Here is a 21,787-nt window from a genome sequence, read left to right as displayed (position 1 = left end):
CTTGCAGCCCAGAAGGGCAGCACTGGCCGAGGAGATGAACCTGAGCAGGCATTTTCCAGAGCAGGGCAGCCAGAGCCGGGTACAGAAACCCGCTTTCTGAGCAGGGCAGGCTGGGTTGGAGCCCAGGGTATGACCTTTTCTGTGTGGCATGTTCCCATGTAATGTGACCTGGTGTAATTCTGCTGCCACGCGGTGTTGCCACAGGACTTGCTGGCCTTTGCATTGTGCAGGCAGGACGTTGCATTCCTCCCCCTGACTGAGGCACTGCTGGTAAACCACACAGGATGCCAAACAAATTTTGCTATTCTTCATTTTATGTTGCTTAGGATGGAAGTATTTGACCTTAAATTGCTCTTCTTTTTTGAAAAGTGAGCTTGTTGTTTAGGATGGATTTGATTCGTAGGTTTTGGAATAAATCTGATATGAATCCACCCATTGTTTGATGCTGCCCGTCCTTCCCACCCAAACAGGGAGGCTACTGTGCTGGCTGGCATTAGATGTCTGTCAGTCAGGTGGGGAGTCTGAACCATGCTCTGTGCTCTCCTCCTGTGTTTCAGACTGTGATCCAGGAGCAGGGACACTTCTGGTTGCAGTGCAATGCAGGCTGTGTACCCAGTGTGAATTAATTTTACCACACACAGGTAAACAGCTCTGTTCTTTAACACATCAGCTCAATCAGGAGACAATCTGGTGCAAAATGCTTGCGTTAAGATTAAATCACTTCTTTTCCACTGTCTCACTTTATCCTAATCCTAATAGCTCTGTCTTGAGCCTGTGCTAGTCTCTAGAGAGAGGGAAATGCAAAGAGGTGGAAAATCAGCTCTGAATCAGCCACTGCTAAAATCAGCTCCCTGGCTTCTCATTCTCAGCAGACTTCTTTCTACCAGTGCAAAATGTAATGTCTCTTCCCCTAATTCTCCTACCTTTTGCTTGGGGCATTAGAGAGGCAAGATGGAAATGACAGACATCTTTGATAGAAATGTAAAAATGGGAATATCCAGAAAAGGAACAGAGTAAGTCAAAATTTGAAACTGCCTTCCAGAGAACTGCACCCAAGAATTTAGGAGTTGTAATTGCTCCAGTCAAAGATAAGTTTGTGGGCTCCATAGAAAAAATGGGATAGGAACTAGCTGAAGAAAATAACATGACTTTTGGAAATCAGGCAGTCAAATAGTAGGATTCAGTGTTAGCATTCCAATCTAAAAGAAATCAATGAATAAAATGCTCATTTTACTTAGATGGCCAATTTCTACCATTTATATGTCTTACTTTCCAAAGTCAGCACAGTTATTGGGAAAATAATAGTATTTTTTTATTTTTGCTTCACATTGTCTAAATTCTGTCTGCAGCTTTTTTAGTTATTGGTGCTAGTGATGGCTCTGTAAGCAAGCCGGCTTGACTCTGGGAGTGCAGTTGGGCTTTGCAACGGTAGCACTTTAGAAGACCCTCCTTTTGACCTCCTGAAGCAATTAGCCATACTCTCACTGAGAGACTTATTGTGAACAGAGCATCCCCTCTGAGTACAGCTGCAGTTAACAAGCAGAAATTTCTGAGACAGCACAAACTTGTGAACTCTTCCACAAGATTATCAAATGACAGCAGGTTGAAAGTATGTAATGAGAAGCACGGGTTCACTGACTAAGCATCCCTGAAGGGACTGATGCTTAATCCTTTCATAGACAGTGCCCTCTCACCCCGCTCTGAAGGAGAAGGAGGCAAACGCACTCTAGAGAAACGACATAATTAAGAGTAAGGTTCATATACTACTAAATGGGAGCAATACGGAGTTTGCAAATGGGAGCAATATGGAGTTTCCTTTTTTACTGACCTGCCTAGAGCAGGCTAGTCTATCAATTAGGCCACTGCACATAGCCCTTGGTTTGTTCCTGACCCCTTGCCCCTGCTCCTTTCTCCTGGGAGGCCAGCGAGGGCTGCCACTCGCACATGGCAGGAAAGGCTTTCAGCCTCAAGGCAGATGAGGCTGATATCTCAAGTGTTGCCTTGGGTCCTGTGCCAGCTCTGCACTCCCCTGTTCTTACACACGCTGAGAAGTCTTAGGAGATGACTCCACTTCCATACAGCCGCAATACTGAAGTCTCAACCCTAAACCAAAGTTGGGGTAAGGACCTGGAATATGAGTTTGCTGTAAATCACTTCACGAACTACTGTCCACTTGGCTGCAACAGCTAATTCCTGCTGCTACAGAGAGTACTAGGTACAACCCAGGCTAAAAGGGGTGCAGGGTAGCCAGCTACAGCCAAACTAAAGCCATCGATAGCCATCTTTGCAAATCCTTCCCTGGAAGAGATCATGGTAGTGAGAATTAAGTTTCTGTGCATACATAAGTCCGCTTCCCTCACGGTTAGCAGCTCTGCCTATCACAGCTCCACAGCGGGACATGCATGTGAGTGTACCAAGGTAACCCTGAGGGTTTGCCATGCACAGCTAGCAGGGAAGAGGGGACAGTTTGAGTACCAGAGTCCTGCACAGTTTTGTACAATCCATGCTGACAAGCTTGTGTTAGCGTTTCACTGGTATTTTTATCCAGGCTAGGTCTTATGACACCAGCTCATGTGTATGTACTTACATACCATCGTACCTCCTGACTGAACCTACAGGCATCACCCCAGCATCACCCCAGCATCACCCTGCCATCCCAGGGGCTGCAGATGACTGTATTATCTCTCTGACTGCTGGGGGTGTCCTGAGAGCTGAGCAACTGACAGATGGTTTGAGGCACTGCGAATTCCCCATGCAAATGTCCTCCTCTTCCTCCCCCTTGCCCTGCCTCACCCCTGCCTCTGCCCTCAGTGCTCTTGCTCTTCAGCAAGGGGGCTACGTAGCAGAGGAGGCATCACACAGATTTGGCAGGCGGGTTTGTAATGAGAGGTGTGTGATGACCCTGCACATCCATCAGACTCTTGTTTTCAGCCTGGACCCATCTGTGATGTTTCTATTATTTTTTTTTCCTCCCTCTGCTCGCTCAGGCTGCTTCGGGAGAAGTGGCACGTAGGCACATAAGTCCTTGCGCACACTATACTTGTATAAACTCCATCAGGAAGTCATCTGGCCAAACTTTCCAGAGCTCTGCTTTTAACTCTTCCCTAGGCAGGCTGTATTGGCAGCGTGAGGATTTCCAGGGCGTTTGGACATGTGCTGTTCTGTTTATTGATTCCCACCACTCTCCTTCCTACAAGCCCCAAGAATGCGGCTGCGCAGCTTTTGAACCCATCCTACTCCGAGTTCTGAAGTTCCCTTCAGCTGCACACAAGCAAACTTGCACACACAGGGCTTTGCAGTAAAACACTGCCTTGGCTCTCCTGAAGGATGAAGCAGCAGAAGCCAGTTACCAACAAGTGCCACAGCAGCAGCATGGCAGTAGAAAGGAGTGCTGATGGGGAAGGGGGGCAATTCTCCCTTGAGGTTGTTATTTCAGAAGTGTGTCCTTACCAGGCATATGAGTAGCAAAGGAAGTTCTCACAGCCTTTAAATGTCTGCTGTGGTCAGGAAGAGATTAAAAAAAATACCCAACCCCTTCAGAAGTGACTCTGTCTTCAATGAAGACGTGTCTCACTGTATGTCCCACTCTGAACAGAGGCACGATTACACACCCACATAGGCACATCAGTGTGCGTATAGACTTTTCCAAGGGTTGAGAAAAACCCTGTGAGACTGTTCACGTAGGAGAAAGGCTGCTTTTCCTCCCCATGACATGTGTGGATTAATAGTTCTCCTAATGGTTAAATGCAAGATAAAAGTAATCTCATTTTGTTGGTGCCTCTTAACTGCCCATTGCCAGATTTCAATAGCTCTTACAAGAGTATGGAGCCTACTGCATAGGCGTGAATAAATGGAATTGCTGGAAATATTATCCCCTGAGAGCAGGTATGGAGTGGGGGTTTCCAATCTCATTTGCTGTTTCACCAGTGGTGCCAGCAATTTTTTGCTCCTGCTTTCCTTGGTGTGAGTATGAAATGTGTCAGACCAGCAGATCTCTGCTGGAGAGGCGCCACCAATGGTAATGCTGTCTCTCTTATCTTACACCACTGTAAAGCAGCCCAGAATTTAACCATTTATCCATGAAATTGTTCACAGATATTTCTCCCTGGTTTTAGTGTGTATCTGTTAATCTTCTCTAGTATTACAAAACCATGACATTGTGGAATAGATTCAGCGTAAAGGTCTTGATTCTTCTCCTGGACACATGGGTTGAAATCAGAAGTAACTTCATTAAAGTTAATTCAGTTAGTGTTGTGTTAATTTTGCCTTGTCTGTCAGATTTACAGGCATCTGGCTGAGATAGAGGGGTGAGTGTTTGCACTCAGCCTTGCTCAGACAGCTGTGGTATAGCAGGGATTCAGCCGCCAGAAATTCCCGAAAATCTAGGCATGACTTTTACAGCAGACTCATCCGCTGCAGAGATGTTTCTCCTCTCAAGCAGCTGTTCACACGCCATAAACAGCAAAGGAGCCTTCTGTTTCTGCCAGACTCCTACTGAAATTCATGCCATACAAACCACAACTGCTCACCGATTGGAGTTGGAGGTATTAATAGTGTTGCCCAGTTGAGTCCTCTCCTGCAGTCAGAGGAATCAATCAAGCTCTCCTGGTCCCTCAAGGAGGTAGTGAAGCTCTGAGAGCCAAGGAACATGCGGTCTTTCGACCATCCATGGTGTTTTCATTTTCTCTTAATTTGTTTCATCAGATCTTTTGCTGACATGGGTTATTCTTCTGTCTCCTCAACTGTAGACTCAGTTCCCCCATCCTGACAACTCATTGTAGCCTGAGCTTTTGCATGGTGAGTGGGGCATGTGCCGTGGTGTCCTTACAGAGGAGGTTCTCTGTGCATCTGTGTATCACTGTTAAGAGGCCTGGGGTGCCATTCAGTGTCAAATGTTTTTTCTCTGTGCGAGTGATTCCCATCAGGGCCTTAAAGAAGGAAGATACCCTTTGTCCTGCTCAGTTTTCTGCTTCAGAGATTCAGCTCTATGTGTGCTGGTGTGAAGGGTGGGCTTGCTCCATCTTTGTCGAGTGCTTCCACAGGATGGGTGGGGCTCTGCTTCCAAGGCTCTCCTTCTCAAACAGCAGCGGCAGACAGGGACTTGTCTCCTAAGGCGCGTTACTGCTACTGCTGTGACACCATGAAGCACTTGGACCTTCCTCCTGTGGGCAGTGGAGGGAAGGGAGGTGTAGCCTCCTTGGCACGCAAACAGCTGTAACAGACTGGAAATTGTTGATGTTTTCACCAAGGCCCTAATTTTTGTCTGATGGGCCAGAGTGAAGAAACTATTAATCACCTAAATCATAACACCTCCCTCCACCAACTTAGATAAACCAACAGTCATCCACAGACAAGTCAAAGGCAGCTGAGATTTGCCTTCCAGTTTTAGTGGGGCTGCAAATTAATTATGTGTAAGTAGTGTGCATAGTGTAACTGTAAGTGTTAAGTGTAAGTGTTAAGTAGTGTAAGTGTTATTCTCAAAATGTCCAGCAAATGACACAACCCTGTACACCTTGGGGAATGGGAGCAGGGCTGTGAATTGACAAGGACACCTTGCGCAGATCCTGGCCAGAGCTGGCATCACCACCCAGGTCACTCCAAGGTCTGATTTGCTTTGCCTGTCTCAGAAGTCCCCCAGGGTAGGTTAGCACAAGGGTAAATCCCTTCTCGCCAAGCTTTTAATGTAAACCAAAAGCAGGAAGAAACTGGCTCATGCCTGCCTGAAATCTTTCATAAACTCGTCCTGACGCTGCAGACCTCAGGACAGGCTTCCAGATGGGACTTCCCATGCGGCTGCTCGGATTTGTGTGCAGAGGTAGCCTTACAGGCACACTGGAGGGAAAGTATCCTTGTAGCTGTACTTCCACCTCCATCACAGAGCCTTTGGGATTAAGTGTCCGATATTTAGGGAGCGAAAGGATGTGCAGTGCTCAGTCGTGACCTCGCCGTAACCTGTGGAGAAGAAACAAAGATTCCCTTTAAGCATGTACAGTGTAAACAGCGAGGAGCACGTCCATAACAAAATGAGAAAGGAATCTGATGGATAGCCCCAAAGATAAATGCCACTTTAGGCAGTGTTGCTTTAAACTGTTGACAGAAGCACCATTCAGAGAGGAGCTGTGAGATTTAAGTGCTTCCCTGCTTCTGGGTGGGATAAGGTGTCATGTAAAATGCATTTTGTGTTTTTGTTTCATCTCCCTCTCTCTACTCTTCTCCAATGAGAGCATACACGCTGGAAGCATTAAAAACAGACCGCGGCGAGTTTGCTTCACGAACATATCTCCACATCAAAGGCATCACTGGAATCTATTGATTCTGGCAGAATTGCAGAAACTGGTTATGTTTTCAGTGAGAAATCATGTACCTCTCAGTTGATTCTGGGAAAGAAAGAAAGAAAAAAAAAGAAAGAAGAAAAAAAGAAAAAAGCTCCACCATGTGCAAAATTTCACCCTACTGAGAGGCTGATAAATTGCAAAATGTTTCAGTTGTCTCCCTGAGTGCCAGTAAGTATTCAAGAATGCCTTTATTGACAAACAGCAGAGCTTTAGCTCACACGATGTTATGAGAAAACAGCCTAATTTTTGTTTTCCCTGTTTGTGAATAACATGTGACATTTCTTATCTGACCTATTGTTTACTTCCTATTTCTGAAGTGAATGCACCCTATGTCAGTGAACGGCATTGGCACACAGCCCCATGACTTATGTCAAAAAGCCCAGAGATTATAAATTACTTCAAGTCAAAATCATAGGACAGATTGCTGCTATGCTTTGGGAGTGGTCCAGGCAGATCCACCTTCCCTGTAGGTGTACCTTAATTGCAGTCTCATTGGCAAATCTACTTCTGATCAAAAGCTCCATCAGCTATTTTGATCAAAAATACATTTTCTTTTAATTTTGCCTCTTAGTTATGAAAATGTTGTGTTAGTATATTGCTTTAACATATGTTTAACTGAAACTACTGTTTCTACTGAAAGTGTCTCCATGCTGTAAGACCTGTATTAACCTTGTGATTCAGAGCAAAACCTGAAAAGGGCATAGATCAAGCCATGAAGTGAGAGGAACTGTTTTGCCCTGCTCTGTTTCCAGGGCTTTAGTATCTGTAAAATTCTTTGACTCTACTTCGTTTGCACCCTGCAGATGAAGGGCTTCCAAAATGTGAAAGAATGAAGGTGTTTTCCAACGGTGTCTGTACACAGGTAGAGGATGCGGTTCATACAGACCACATCTATACCACAGACCTGCTGGGTTAAGCTGGGGTATAAAGAAGTGTGATCCTCACCCAGACAGTTTGCAGACTCTCTGAGCAAAAGCACAGAGACCACCAGTTCGCTGCAATTGTTGACTCGGCATTGTTCAGGGAGATGCACATGGATCTACTATGTTGACCTAAAGCACAATAAAAGCCATGTGCCTTGCCAGTATTGAACTCAGATTGGTCAAATACTCCTGTTGCAGATGTGGCCTAATACAGTGGGTTAATAAACGCTGTTGAAAAGTCATACTCGGAGTCACAGCGCCAGAGGAGCCTTTTCACAGAATCACAGAATGTTAGGGATTGGAAGGGACCTCAAAAGATCATCCAGTCCAATCCCCCTGCCGGAGCAGGAACACCTGGATGAGGTTACACAGGAAGGCGTCCAGGCAGGTTTTGAATGTCTCCAGAGTAGGAGACTCCACAACCCCCCTGGGCAGCCTGTTCCAGTGCTCTGGCACCCTCACTGAGAAGAAGTTTCTTCTCAAATTTAAGTGGAACCTCTTGTGTTCCAGTTTGAACCCATTACCCCTTGTCCTACCGTTGATTGTCACCGAGAAGAGCCTGGCTCCACACTCATGACATTCACCCTTTATATATTTGTAAACATTAATAAGGTCACCCCTCAGTCTCGTCCAAGCTAAAGAGACCCAGCTCCCTCAGCCTTTCCTCATAAGGGAGATGCTCCACTCCCTTAATCATCTTTGTTGCCCTGCGCTGGACTCTCTCCAGCAGTTCTCTACTTGAGGCCTTCCCAGTCCCAACCAGTGATTTCCCATGCACTGTAGCCCTCTAATGGGATCTCACCCTCTTGTGCTTGACACTCTTCAAACACAACCTCTAAAGGCAAGCTGACAGCTGTAGCCCTCATGTGTGGGCTCTGTTGGTAGCACTGTTCTCCCCCTGCCTACCAAGGCAACGATGCCCTATGTTGCCTTCCCCACCAGCCCTAGTCTTGACCTGTAGGACGTTGTGACAATCCAGCCTTGCCTCCTCAGGGGGAAGAGTATCTGCCTGGGTGTCTAATTATAGCGAGATGGAAAAACGTCCACTAAAGGATGAGGATAAGTTTTCCAATACGTAGCACAAGAGTAATCAATACTTGCATCAATACTTAATTTATCTATGTCAAGCTGAACAGCTTCAACAGGAGGGAATGAGATCATCTCTTCCGACCCCAGTGTGCTATGTAGTGTCACATGGGATGGGAAATGTGGGTTTAAATCCCTTTACTCAGAGGTCTTAATTCTCAAATCCTTATATACAAGGGTGCTGTTGCCAGGAAGACTTTGACAGGATGGACCCACCTTTAGCTCATGAACAGAAGTAACATCTTAATCCCTCTGCAAACCTAACCCCAGACCCTTAATCTGTGAGTAAAACCCCACTGGGATCAGTGTGAGTCTCCTTTGATCTTGGGGAACTTTTCGGCTGGCCTCTGATGAAAGGCATTCACCTCACGGCCACTGAGTCAAGCCCCTGGAGGACCCTTGTTGCTCCTTCTAAAGAGCTGCAGTTTCAGTAAGAGACTGTAGCATTACCCAAATATCAGCTCTCATGAATATGTGCTCCCTTGCTGTTCAGCCAAAGGTATTTGCAATATTCCCTGAGAGAGATTCATTTTTGGGCACCTCCCTGCAGGGACATCAATGGTGTGACTCAGTGACACGGAAAGCTTGCTGGGAAGTGGGGGAGAGTTGTCTGCCACGCACAAGCGGTGACATAAGTGGTGGGCAAGAAAAAAAACAGCAACTCCTCTGTTGCAAGAGGAGGTGAAGCTTTCGGCTCTCTGTGAACGGTTCCCCTAATGGTGACTAAGCTGTTCCCTCCATCCAGCTAATGGAGAGACCGTGCTACACGCTGCGTATTCCTGTAAACCAGCCGCCTTCAGGTCACCCTTTTTCAAGGCTTCTCAGAAGGGATCTGTCAATTTACTGGTTTAATGAAATCTGTTGAATGCAGATTAAGTTGTATTTCAATCACTCTTTCCTTTCTCATTAAGCACTTCCCATAGGAGTTGCAGCCCCTTGGTTTAGCTGACAGGAAGGTAAGCGTGTCTTCCTTAACTTCTGTCTGTATCTACGTTTATAGCTTGGGTCTTGCTCCCGAACAGTAGTGTGCCTTATTATCCCACTGCTTGCAATAGGAGATGACCATGAACATTTCCAGGTCACTCTGTTTTTCACATGAGCCTGTCCACACAGAAAATCTATCTGGTGTTAGTGACAGCTGTGAATTTAAAGCACAGTACCTCCTCCTGGGCACCTCAACCAAAATGGATGGACTGAGTCACATGTGTACTCTGGGACAGGGGTGCTGGCACACAGGCTTGTCCAGGAAAAGCTGTCCCAGAACAGTTCCAGGAATCACTGAAGAAAACTGAAGAGCCTAAATCGGTCCCAGTGGTCTACGTGGGTTCAACAAATACCCCAGATTGCATGGGGAGCTACCAAACCAATTGACAACCATTCTTCAACGGCTTGTGTTTCTAACATTTCAATGGATCATTAGTGGTCTCTGTCCACGACTACCTTGAGTTGTTAGACCCTACTCTGAATGCTTCCAATAGGACTATCTTCTTGTCTGATAAATGGTGTTCAGCACTTGAGCAAGCGCCTCCCACTGTCCAAGCAATCAGGCTGGCTGCCGCTTCTCTTTTTGGGGAGAGGACAAGAGAACAAACATGCCAAGCATTCATCAGATAGCCAAGTGCATTACCGGAAGGGTCTCAGACGTTGTCATGATAAGTAAATACGACAGCCTACTCAGAACACAATAGAGGCTTCAGTTTATTCCTAAATTATTAATCTTCCCCGAGGAGTGGCTTTATAATGCTGACTTGGGCGCTGTGGGAACACGGCCTCTTCCCAGCAAGGGAGGCGGGCTCCTCCCCGCAGTATCTGCTGGTGGGATCACAGTGGAGCTCAGCCCGTCCCAGGCGGGTTATCCGAGGGGGCAGGACGTGACTTTTGGTGCTGACTGGGAGGGGACGCATCCAGCGTGGGGTGGCAGCTTTCTGCCGTGGATGGTAAATGTCCTCTCTCCTGGTTAGCGGGCTGGCAGCACCTTTCCTGATGGCAAATATTGCAGTTCATTGCCTCGGGTTTTGTGAAGGGGCTTTTTGTAACCACTTTTTCAACTCTGTTGTCTGCCACCTGCATGGTGAGGGCGACAAATCAGGACTTGGGCTCCTTAGGCCATGCGGACTGTGTTTCTTCTGCAGCCTGTAGGGAAATACCCCTTAAATGCTTTTAAAGACATTTCAGTCCAGTCTTACTGGAGCCTGGTGAACATGTCAGAGTGCCTGAGCAAGGAGTGCAGCTGCGGGATGCCAGAGATGGTGTAGACTGCCAGAGGGGACATTTGAGCCTGAGGCAAAGAGAGGGGCAAGGGAACCCTGTGGAGACACGGAGTTGGGATAAAGGATGTGAGGTGAGTTGTAGGAGGAGGCACTCTGTAGGAGAAGTGAGCTTACAGACAAAAGAAAAGGGTAGCTGCATGTATGACTATGTTATATACATACACATGGCATGTACATGTTTGTGCTTGTGGTATGTCAAGGTTTCATCCAGATGAATCCCCCAAATCCTCTCTCCACCAAGTCAGCCAGCAATCCTTTGGGAGGAAACAGAAAAGGTGGGATGGTTTTCTAGCACAGAGCTGCGAGAGAGAGCAAGGATTGGGAAATCAAGAACTGCAGTTACCCTGGGATATTTTTGTCAGAGGTACTCATGCTAATAACTGTTGCCTGTCACTGAACTATTTTTCCCCTTCGCTCACTGGGTCATGTTAAATATGCCCAGGCTGCATCATTCTCCTTGATGGACAGCAATTGGAGATGCTTTGGAGCACGTGGGGGTTGCCCAAGAACCTGCAGACGGTCAGAGCCAGCCTGGAGCTCCCAGAATTCAACCTTTTAAAGAAGTTGCACCTCCCAGCTGTTTTCCAAGCAACCCAGCTGCCTCCACCCTCACGCAGGAGCTGTGCCTCTCCCCAGGGAGTGCAGCACAGCACAGCCACCCCCCTGGGCAGCCCCAGGCCTGGGCGCCAGGCTCCGGCCAGACACATGTCTGCCAAGGGAGAAGGAATGACACAAAATGGTCACGGCAAGGGGATGCCCTCTGATGGGTGTTACCAAAGTTCCTCTGTACCTTGCGGAATTACTGCTAAAGCTAAAAGGGTGTAAATAGCACCTTAAAACATACCTCTTCCACCATGAGGAACAGTGGCAGCCCCAGTCTGATAGGAGGGAAAAATAACTGAATCCCAGCAGACAGGACATGAGATGAGCTAGAGAGAGTGGGGTAAGAGGAGAGATGAGGAGAAGCTAATGAGGCAGTCTCTACACTGTTCCACTTCTCCTTTTTTCAGTCATGTGGCAATGCCATTTATTTGGAAACATGGATCAATGGCATTTCCCCACTGCTCACTCCCCAGGGGGCTGTTGCAGTTCTCCCTGAGAACTCGTATTTCTCAACTGGCTTCTCCCCACTCCTGCACTCGCACACACCCAGAGCTGTGGTGAAGGAGCGACCAAGCGCTCTCCTTGCCCGTGGGGTTATCTGGTTAACCCCTGAGGTTATTTGACGAGCCTTTTGTCAGGCGTCAGCAGGAGCAAGGATTGGCACAAAGACAGTGCTGCAATATGGGAAGTCATTGCGTTCATCCATCTTGCCCTGCAAAGGTGGAGAAGGTGGCCCTGGCATTTATGGCATTTCAAAGGCACACGTGGTTTTGGCATTGCCTGACAGCCTAAGAGTTCTTGCTGCCATAAAACCACCAGCAGCGTCAGGATGTTCGCTTCACCTGAGCTCTGCCACATCGCCTCACCTGCAAGGATCAAGGATTTATTCCTGCTCTCAGGAGGAACGATTTTCTTCTGGCTCAATAGCTTCCCAGGATGGGTTGATTTACGCTGACGTGGTAGAGGATGGATGCTATCGGGTCTGGGGACCTCCGTCACAGGTTTTGTTCCTCACTTCAATGCTGCATGCAGCAAGAGCTTCAGCTGTGGTGATTTTGCAGTGAGGCACTGAGTCACCAGCACAGGCTCTGAACCCAGCCGTCTCATCTAGACACAGCACGACATGGCGAAGTGTCACATAGGGCATTTCATGGTAGATAGAGTGGTCGTCCTCTTTGGGCACTTTCCAAAATGAGGCTGCCCCAGGCAAATTGGGCACTGGGATGCTAGCTCTGAAGGTGGGTGACACTCCCAGGGAAGAAGGGAAACCGTAGCCAAGGGCATTGATTTCAACAGCAAATGGCACAAAGCTAATGAGGAAAAAGGGTCAAGCCCCTCTGGAGCCATCGTGTCACTTCTAGCAGCCTCAAGGGTGAGCAAACCCCAGAGGAAGAGGAGGGTGCTCCCCATAGCACTCCCAGTCCCCACGACTCGCACCGCTTCATGGGTGGGTAGAAATGCTACCCTGCCTCATTCCACCTCCAGGAGCCCCAGGGTCCCCAGCGGAGCCCAGCAGTGGCTGTGGCCACCAGTCCTGTGGTGCCACAGGACTGTCCCCTGGGGTCACGCCCTTGCACAGCGCTAGGGCCCCACAGGGTTTGATGTGGCCACTGAGGCTGCTGGAAAATGAAATTTCAGTCCTGCTGGCAGCCTTCCAATTTCAACATTTTTTCTTTCTTCCTTGAAAGAAAGCAAAGGGGGAAGTGAGGCCAGGGGAGTCAAAACAGAGGCAGGAGGAGCTCGAACTTTGTTTTTGCTCAAGCTTCTCAGAAATGTTTGTTTGGGAATGGGGCATTTTAAAATGTCCTCTTTAGATGGAACATGTCTAAGCTAGTAATAATAGTTAGCCTTCTTCTCATCTGTGACGCCTAAAAAAATGTCACTTGGCTTCCTTCCACACAGCTGACGGACGACTCCATTCCAGCCCCGCGGCTGCGTGCTGGCTGCACCGTGTCCCGCCACGGGTGCTGCGTGGGGGGCACAGACTCACCCCTCTGGGACAGCAGCTGGGGTCCCTGTGGGTTGTCCTGCTTTCCCAGGAGCCCAGGACAGCGTGGAGCTCACTATTGCCTCCAGCTCACCACCCTGCTGAGTGTTTCAGCCATATCAGTCTGCAGAGCGCAGGGGGGCTTTAGTTAAAGGCCACTGATATTTCCATTGATCATAGTCACTGCAGCCTGCTCCATCATGTCCATCTCCTTCCCCATCATCTCCATCTCCATCTCCATCTCATATCCAAGACAAGTCCCTTCTTGCCAGGAACACTGCCATGCCCTCCGCTTCCTTTCAGTGTCACTGCTTGGGGTCGGGGGTGCAAACTGGCTGTCCTCTCTCATCAGTGCCACAGTCCTCTGCTTGCCTGTCCTCAGTTTCCCTGTGGTTTCCCCTTCACAGCCCCATCTGGTCGGGTTCAAAAAAACTCCAACTACTGATGGGCACTGCAGCCATTTCTTCTAGCTGTGAACCACCACCATCCCTGTAAGTGTTTAAAAGGTGTTTAGATGAGGTTCTTAGGGACATGATTTAGTGCTAGAGTTAGGTAAAGTTATGGTTGGACTCGATGATCCTGAAGGTCTCTTCCAACTGAAGTGATTCTATGATTCTGCAATCAGCAGGTCACCCGGATGGGCAGGGGGACCGGCCAGTCTTGGGAAGGGTCAGATTCGTATGTGCGAGGGCACCATGGTCCCTGCTTATGGGAAGAATAAAGGACTTCCAGCAATTATTCTGCATCTTTTGGAAGCCAGGATTTCAAAGCATCAATTGAACCCTAATTGATTAAATGCTCACCGCATTCCCGGGACTGAGCTGCTGCCCCTCAGATAAACGAGAATAAGTCACAGGCAATTAGTGATTTGCCTGAGGTGCTTCTGTACGTTGGCAATGTCTGGACTCAGACTCATCTGGCCTTGTTAGTCACTAGACCACACATCCGCCGCCCTCTCCGGGTGGCATCCCAACAGCCCTGCCAGGGTGGAAAGGGCAAAATAATGTAACTTCACGTTTATCTAGGAAAAAGGTTTCCCACAGTCCCTTCTGGCTCTTTTTGTTTTTATTCTGAGGTTTTGTTTTTCTGAAAAGTTAAAATAAATCTCAAACTGCAACTGTGGGGCTTTGTTGAACACAGTGTTTGTTGCTGGACAATCTTCTGAGGTAAGCATTAGAAAGTAGTATAGCACATTATTGCCAGAGTCAAGCTGGCTGGACAAAGCTGATCAAATATTTTAGGTGCAGTGTGACATTTATGCATTGCAGAGAGCAGCTGTGGTCTCTCTGAGCTTGTGACCCCTGTTTCTGTTCCTTCTGGACAGGAAACATTTCTTATGGCCTTTTTCTCCAACCCTTTGCTTTGCTGTGCAATACGGAGCCTGACTTTCCTTCTCCTTAGTCTGTGCAGCTCCCAAAGTGCAGGGGGACCAGGAGACATTTCCCACCCAGTGCTCCCCACTGGTATCTGACCATCTCCTTTGGAAACATCAGCAGCGCTAAGGGCAACTCTGAGTCAATATCAGTGTCCAGTGAGTACTGAATCATGCCTTGGCCATCCCTTGCCCAGCCCATTATTTGGGAATCAGTGAAGAAACGTTTGTTCTTTCACGCTTGCTTTCCCTTTAAAGCCACTTTAAAGCGAAGTCTGCTTTCTTTAATAATGTGGTATTTTTGAAAAGCTTTTAAGATTGTTTTTATCTTTCTCTTTTCCCCTTTGCTATTCAGTACTATCAAAAGTGACTGGAGTGACATTAATGGTAGTTAAACAGGGTCTTGACCTTCTCCAGAATGTCTAAACCAGCACTTAAGAGTCTCCATCTCACTGCACATAAGTGTGGTTTGAAAATCTTCCCATGTGATAGTTGGGATGATCCCATCTGGAGGGTTCTTTCTAAGAAAGCGCAGAAAAAGCACTCTTTTTGCAAGAAAATCAATGTTTGTAGGTAATGCATCCCTTTTCCCCAGACTAGCTATTTTAAAGTTATGCAGTAACCACCCAGAGAATTTCTTCAGCTGCGCACAAACTGTTGGTTTTTAAACCCCTGAACTTTGCTTTTAGTTGGTGTCTGTTTGTTTGGAAATATTTTGACCTGCTATTCTGACAGTGTGGGATGGAAGTGCTCGGCTGCTGGCATCTGGGGCAGCTGGGAGGAAGGGACTCTGCGCTAAGAAATCGTCCTGCACTCTGCCGTGACTGACATCAGCCCGTCGCGGTGAGCTCTGGGAAGGGGCAAAGTGCCTCTGTGTACAAAACGCACGGTGGGGTCATGGTCATCTAGCACTGAAGCTCAACTTTAAATGCTTCTCATGGACCAAAAGATTTACTTAAGCCCACAGTGGGCTAAACATATACCAGCTTAGAACTTTGTTTTGGGGTATTGCAGATATTTCATAGAATCATAAAACCATAGAATCGTTTAGGTTGGAAAGGACCTTTAAGATCTTCAAGTCCAACTGTTAACCTAGGATGTCAAGTCCACCACTAAACTGTGCCCCTACGCACCCCATCTACACGTCTTTTGAACACTTCCAGGGATGGTGGCTCCACTGTTCCAGTGCCTGACAACCCTTTTGGTGAAGAAATTTTTCCTCATATCCAATCTAAACCTCCCCTACTGTAACTTGAGGCCATTTCCTCTTGTCCTGTCACTTGGTACTTGGGAGAAGAGACCAACACCCTCCACGCTACAACCTCCTTTCAGGTAGTTGTAGAGAGCGATCAGGTCTCCCCTCAGCCTCCTTTTCTCCAGGCCAAACAGCCCCAGTTCCCTCAGCTGCTCCTCACCAGACTTGTGCTCCAGACCCCTCACCAGCTTCATTGCTCTTCTACATAACAGGCAGAGAAAGCTATGCCCATGTACTTCACTTGAAAATATGGCCTTTAAATTGTCGTTAGCTGTATCTCAACTCTAATTGAAGTGGTCTTACAGCCAAGTGGTGTCCTCAAAGCTGACAAAGCAACATTCCTGACCATTACACACAGTTTTTTAATATCTCAGTGCTAGGATTTCATTCTCTGCAGCCAGTGGAAAAACCTCCAGTGACTCACAAGGGATAAGAACCCTTAGGAAAATAATCGTTGCTGGAAAACCAACACTTCCCCTCCATTATCACTGATTGGTGACAGCAGGGGTGAGAGCAGTATGGCCAGCAAGGCTGCAGGAGGCCTATTCCCACCCCCACTGGGTCAGGTTACCTTGTGGAGAAAGGAAGGCATGAGCAGCCCTGTCTCCCCTGCCAGGTCTGCCCAGGACAGACATGCTGACAGCAGCCATTGCTGTCAGTGTCAGAGAACAAATCTGGACAAGGGCTGAAGGAAAGCCTATGTGCAACAGTTCTTCAAAATCATTAAGTATGGCTTCCCTGGGCCGCAGAGCACCATTTGCTGCATCTTACCTGGCTTCCCACTCAGAACCACTAGGAGATGCAATCGGACATACAACCCAATGGAGATGTGCTCCCTGGGGCCAGACATTTGCATCTCTGTCTGTTGACGCTTTCATGGTGGGTCTTCAGTTTGTATTTTCCTGCATCTCCTTTACATTTCTGCTGCTTCTGTACAGCCAGCTGTTCCTCTGGCTGCTGTTCCTAGCCTGAAGATGGGATAGGATGAAGTAAGATGGGATGAGATGGGAGGGCATGGGAATGGGGCCGAGCATGCAGAGGAAGCTAGTCCAAGGTCTGAGTGGCACTGCCAGCAGCCACCAGCCTCATGCAAGGCTAAGCCACTACATCTGGGTGGCAGCTCTCCAGAGGAGCCCATCACAGGAAAACATGCTCTGGTGGCTGGGATGTATGAAGCTGATGTGAAAATACAAGGGAGCTCCTCCTCCTGGGGGTGGAACCTGAGCATGGATGAGGTGCCAACAGGACAGATGGGGTGAAGCTCCCACTAGGGAGGGGAGCTGCATCTGTGGTCCTCCGCATCACTGTAGGGCGATGCTCCCTGGCATGGGCCTGCCTGCAAGGAGCATGCAGGGTTCTCCCCTCGGTCCATAGGCTGTGTTTCCCTCAGGCCCAGCCGTTCAGCTGCCAGCACGTCTTGATCTTTCTAAGATGGAGGAAATCTCCCTTGAAACCAAGCAGCCTCTCTAGCTGTAGCTTTATCTCCTCCTTCCTGTTTACTGCAGAGGTCCCTGAAAGTGCCATTTGTTCCCACCGCCACAGCGCCCGGCACTTCTCTGGGATGTGGGGACATGTCCCACCACCATGGCAGCACTGTGCCGCCATCTCTCCTTCCCCCTTGCTCTGTGCCCACCCCGTGTGGGGCAGGGCAGGTCACCCAGCAACACCCAGGGGTGTCAGTGCCCTTCCTGCCTGTGGGGCTGCCCCTTCCATCTGCTGCCATCCCATTCACCTCCCTTCCATGTTTGGTCAAGATTTTCATCCTGACATTTAAAACTCTGGGCTGAGCAGCCTCTGCCCACAACCCTGCTGGACTTCTCTCCTACTCTTCCCTTTCACATGGGAGCACCATGGGCTTATCTCTTCTTCCACTCTCCCCATCTCCGGCTCCCACCTCCCGCTTCCCACCTCTCCGGGCTGCTCCCTTGGAACACAAGGGCTCTTGCTTTCACCTGCAGAGCAACTTGCCCCTCTTCCCCACACTGCCCCAGAGCTGGCTTCCTTTGGCTTGTGTTTCACCTATGCTCTTTGCTCAATATTGTTTGTTCCTTTTTTGGGCTTTTGGACAAAAATATCTCCCCACCCAGACAGGCTGTGCTGCCGGTCAGATTTCCTTGTGAGTTGTGTGAGCAATGATGTTTATGTGCTGGGCAACTGCACTGACCCAAAGGGAAGGAGCAGACAGTTCCTGTGAAAACGCTTGTGCGCAGTTCTCATTTTATTGCTTTTCTTCTACATCTGGTGTTTCTTTTGTATATACAATTTTCACCACTTTAATGTTTGATTTTTATTTTCAAACACACAGGCACACACCTTCCCTTATGTTTTTGAGTGCAGGAGGTTGTTAAGGTGTTGCAACTCATTCAAAGAAAACTACCCGCTATACAGTGTAAGAAGTGCTGAAAGCTTCAAGGGTCAGAGCCATAAATCCTGCTCACCTTGCTCTCTCTTGTTTGCTCTCTGTCTAAGGTGTGTTGGACACCACCGTCCCTCTGCTCCCTTTCTTCTGGGGGTGACCATTTGGTTTGTCCTTCTGGCAGCAAAAACAAGCAACAAGTGTGGCACAGAATGGAGCCCCTCATCTGACCCTCAGCAAACACACCCTGGTGCCTGTTCCCCTCCTGGGAGGCGTGGGGCTGCCGGTGCCCCCGTGTCCCCAGGCTGAGGGCTCTGGTGCAGGATGTGGGTGATGCAGAGACAACTGCTTTGCCCCTCGAGGGAAACCCATGTCTCCAGCCTCCTCCGCAGCGTCCTGACCACGTCTCTGTGCTCTCTGAGGGTGGGTTGCTCCCAGTCTCTCATGCTGGAGTTGTTTCACTTTACAGAGGCTGTTTAAATAGCCAGGAGCCAAAAAGAGGATGACCTGGGAGTTAGGAGACTTCCTTGTGTGGTGGCACATCCCACTTCCACCAGTTGGACTGAAAGAGGCAGACGGATTTCCCACAGCTCAGCTCTGTGCCCTGACCACAAAATGCTGCTGCTGAGTCCCAATGGCTTTGTGATCCCTCCTGAAATGTCAGATGCTGAACAGGAACTGCAAGCTCCACAGCTGATTGGGACCATGTTTCTTGTGAATAAGCTATCAGTCAGAAGAGAAATCCAGCCTTAACGAAGTTGTAGCTTAGAGACAAGCAGCAGCAGATACAACCTCTTGGGTCCCTAATGCAGAGTAGCTCCTTACAGTCCTTGAGGTGAGCAAGATGATTTTTGCATCTTCTCATTTAACACTTAGAAAGCAGAGGAGAATTTAGCTCAGTCTTCACCCTCTGAGTGCCTTCTTGAATCACTGTGACTTGGCTGGCAGTAGCCACAGAGTAATAAAACCACTGACTTGTGCAGGTCAGGCAGGACATTGGATGACATTTGGTCCCAGCCCCTGCTCAGAGCATGGCCAGCATAGACCAGGCTACTCAGGGACTTGACCAGCTGAGCTCTGAGTATCTCCAAGACTGCACATTACACAGCATCTCTGGTCAGCCTGGTCCCATGTGTGGCCACCTTCACAGGATAAAAAAAACCCAGCTTTTCTAGTACCTAATCAGAATGTCTCTCTTACAGCCAATTCCTGTTGCCTCTCATCTTGTCCCTGTGCATCTCCACCACCACCCCCCTGTGCCCAGAGAACTCTGATTCCTTGGCTTGTGCTTTTCAAGTTCTGGGCACTGAAGATGTCAGCTGCTAATAGGGTATTTACAAAAAGCCAATGGCATGCTTAACTTTTTGTCTGTGTGACACAACCCCTGGCACAGGAAGTTTCTGATCCAAGAGACACATTAAATGCATAAGGCTTGGTGCCCAGCCCATCTGCCTGACATGTCCAACCCATTAGCAAAGCTTGTGCGGTATAGAAAGCTGGCCATTTCACATGCCTACCCCCTAGACAGAGCTCTGCCGTCCTCCAGGGCTGCATTTTAGTGCTCAACAATGTTTGGATGTTATTAACATGTATGTACTGGAGTATTTTAGGCATTTCCATCTGCAGCTGGGTCACTGGATTCCTGATGAGCTACTGAAAACATTGCAGTGCTGTTCAGTGCAGTGGCAAAAGGACTGAACCCTGCAAAGGGCTGTGAGAAAGGACAAGATTGGGCTCTTGCCACAGAGGTAATGGGAGCAGACGCATCAAAGTCTGTGACTAATGATGTAAGCCACGTATCCAAAGGGTACTTGTACTCCCGAGAATATGGGTAATGCAATAAGCCTGGCCTGGGGTTCAGAGCAGGCAGGTCTTCATCGAAAAAAGGGAAAATAAAGGATGACAGACTCAAAATTGCAGTCCTATTGGGATCTGTTTGCTCAGAGCTGCGCAAACTCTTCATAGCTTGGACCCCAGCTAACAGCAAGATTGTCTTGGAATTACCTCTCCTCTGACTCACGGTGTTTCTGCAGGATGCCTTGACTATAATGTTACTTCTTCCTGAGAGCAATTATTAAGGAAGCATTCATTTTCACTGTTTAACACAATGCAGACATTAAAAGTGCCTTGTGTGCAGGCGGGTGGAAGTCAGCATTGTTTGTCTGGGACCTGCTGAATCGGTGTGTGTGCTCTGGGCTGTGCATCAGATCCTAGGGGCCAGATCCTGAGAACCGGGCCGTTGCTCACCTAAGCCCCTGTGGCACTCACATCTGGCTAATCAAAAATAAAGCCACCGACTGACTCCGTGCAGTACTTGCTGGCTCACTTTCCCACTGTGCAGGATTAGGCCCCTTCTGAGCAGACTTGTGTTGGAAAGAGCTGGTGCAGTCCAAAACAGATCCACAGAGTCCGTGAGCAGTTAAGCAGTGTGCACAAGCGAGGCTACATGCCCTTCTTTGCTTATTAAAGCACGCGACTTGTAAGGGATGTCCTGTGGCTCATGTACTGAGTTGGGCTCCTCCACACAACCTAGTATCAAGGGCTTGTTCCTGCTGCAAAGACTGTGTGTGAGGGAAGTCTTCTTCATGAATCAGTCTCCTTCATGAATTACTCCTTCATGGTGTAGAGGCAAAAAGGATGTTCCTACCCACAGACGTGTGTCGGTCTCTTGAGTCAGCAGGGCCTTTGATGCTGGGGGTGATGGTGGAAGCAGAAGGGTTGTACATTTCTTTACCTGCATTTGTTCAAGCTCTCTGGTCATTAAAACAGAAGTTCAGCCTGTTTGCATCTTCATATGTCACTGCTGTTTACTGACCTGGCAAATGCATTTTGTGCTGACGTGGCTGTTTGAAAGAAAGCCTCTTTCCCCAGGAGCTGGGAGACGAGGAAGGTGAAAAATGCTGGATCACAGTGGTTAGAGAGGAAAAAAAGTGCCCATGATGCAGAGGCTTTTTTTTTTTTTTCCTTCTTTTTTTCCTTTCTTCTTGTGCATAGATTAATTAAAGTCAAAACTTAATGCTGGTCATTGAGCAGAAAATCTAACCTGGTGGGTGGGCAGTCAACCCTGCCAGACTCACCACATCCACTCTGTGGGGGTACCCGAGCACTACCGAAACTTGTCCAAATCCTTTTTACACACTTTGCCAAATTTTGCAGACGTTTCGTATTTTTTGCAGGGTGAATAATGAGGATGCACTGATCTACTGACTGCGTGGGGTTGCTTACGCACAAAGGCACTGCAGCTTTGGAAACTGAAGAACACACCACCACAATTTGCTTTTGGGTGGCAATTCTTCCAATACCTCTGAACACCAGGTGACGAGCTGTAGCCAAAAGCCAATTGGGCTCAAAGCAGGCAGAATATACCACTCCTGTGCCCATCTGTTATCACATAATTACAGAGCAGGTAGGGAATTTCTTTTGCTTGCACTTACGGATTCAAGAAATGGAGACGTCAGAAGCAGCTCATATGAGCTTGTTAGGGAAAGAAGCAGCACTGCTATTATCGCCTATAGAAAGCAGCTCTTGGTTATCCCAGAAGAACAAGGAAGACAAGGTAATTATGGTTTTGGCACAGTTAGCACTGGTTGAGGGCATTTT

General features: G+C 48.2%; 1 protein-coding gene across 2 annotated transcripts in view; it reads left to right on the top strand.

The window, feature by feature from the left end:
- Window positions 1–21,787, top strand: part of HSF2BP (heat shock transcription factor 2 binding protein) — a 120,717-nt gene that overhangs the window by 87,940 nt on the left and 10,990 nt on the right. Inside the window, exon 9 of one of the 2 annotated variants that reach the window (XR_010473755.1) lies at window positions 21,364–21,593. The exons of the other annotated variant lie outside the window; for it this stretch is intronic. The gene's annotated coding sequence lies outside the window, so the exon portion shown is untranslated. The remainder of the gene's footprint in view (window positions 1–21,363; window positions 21,594–21,787) is intronic. 2 annotated transcript variants of the gene reach the window in all.

This window comes from Columba livia, chromosome 1 (assembly GCF_036013475.1).
Source record: "Columba livia isolate bColLiv1 breed racing homer chromosome 1, bColLiv1.pat.W.v2, whole genome shotgun sequence".
NCBI lineage: Eukaryota > Metazoa > Chordata > Aves > Columbiformes > Columbidae > Columba > Columba livia.
The sequence above is the reverse complement of the archived record's forward strand: the minus strand, read 5'-3'. Positions and strand labels throughout refer to the sequence as shown.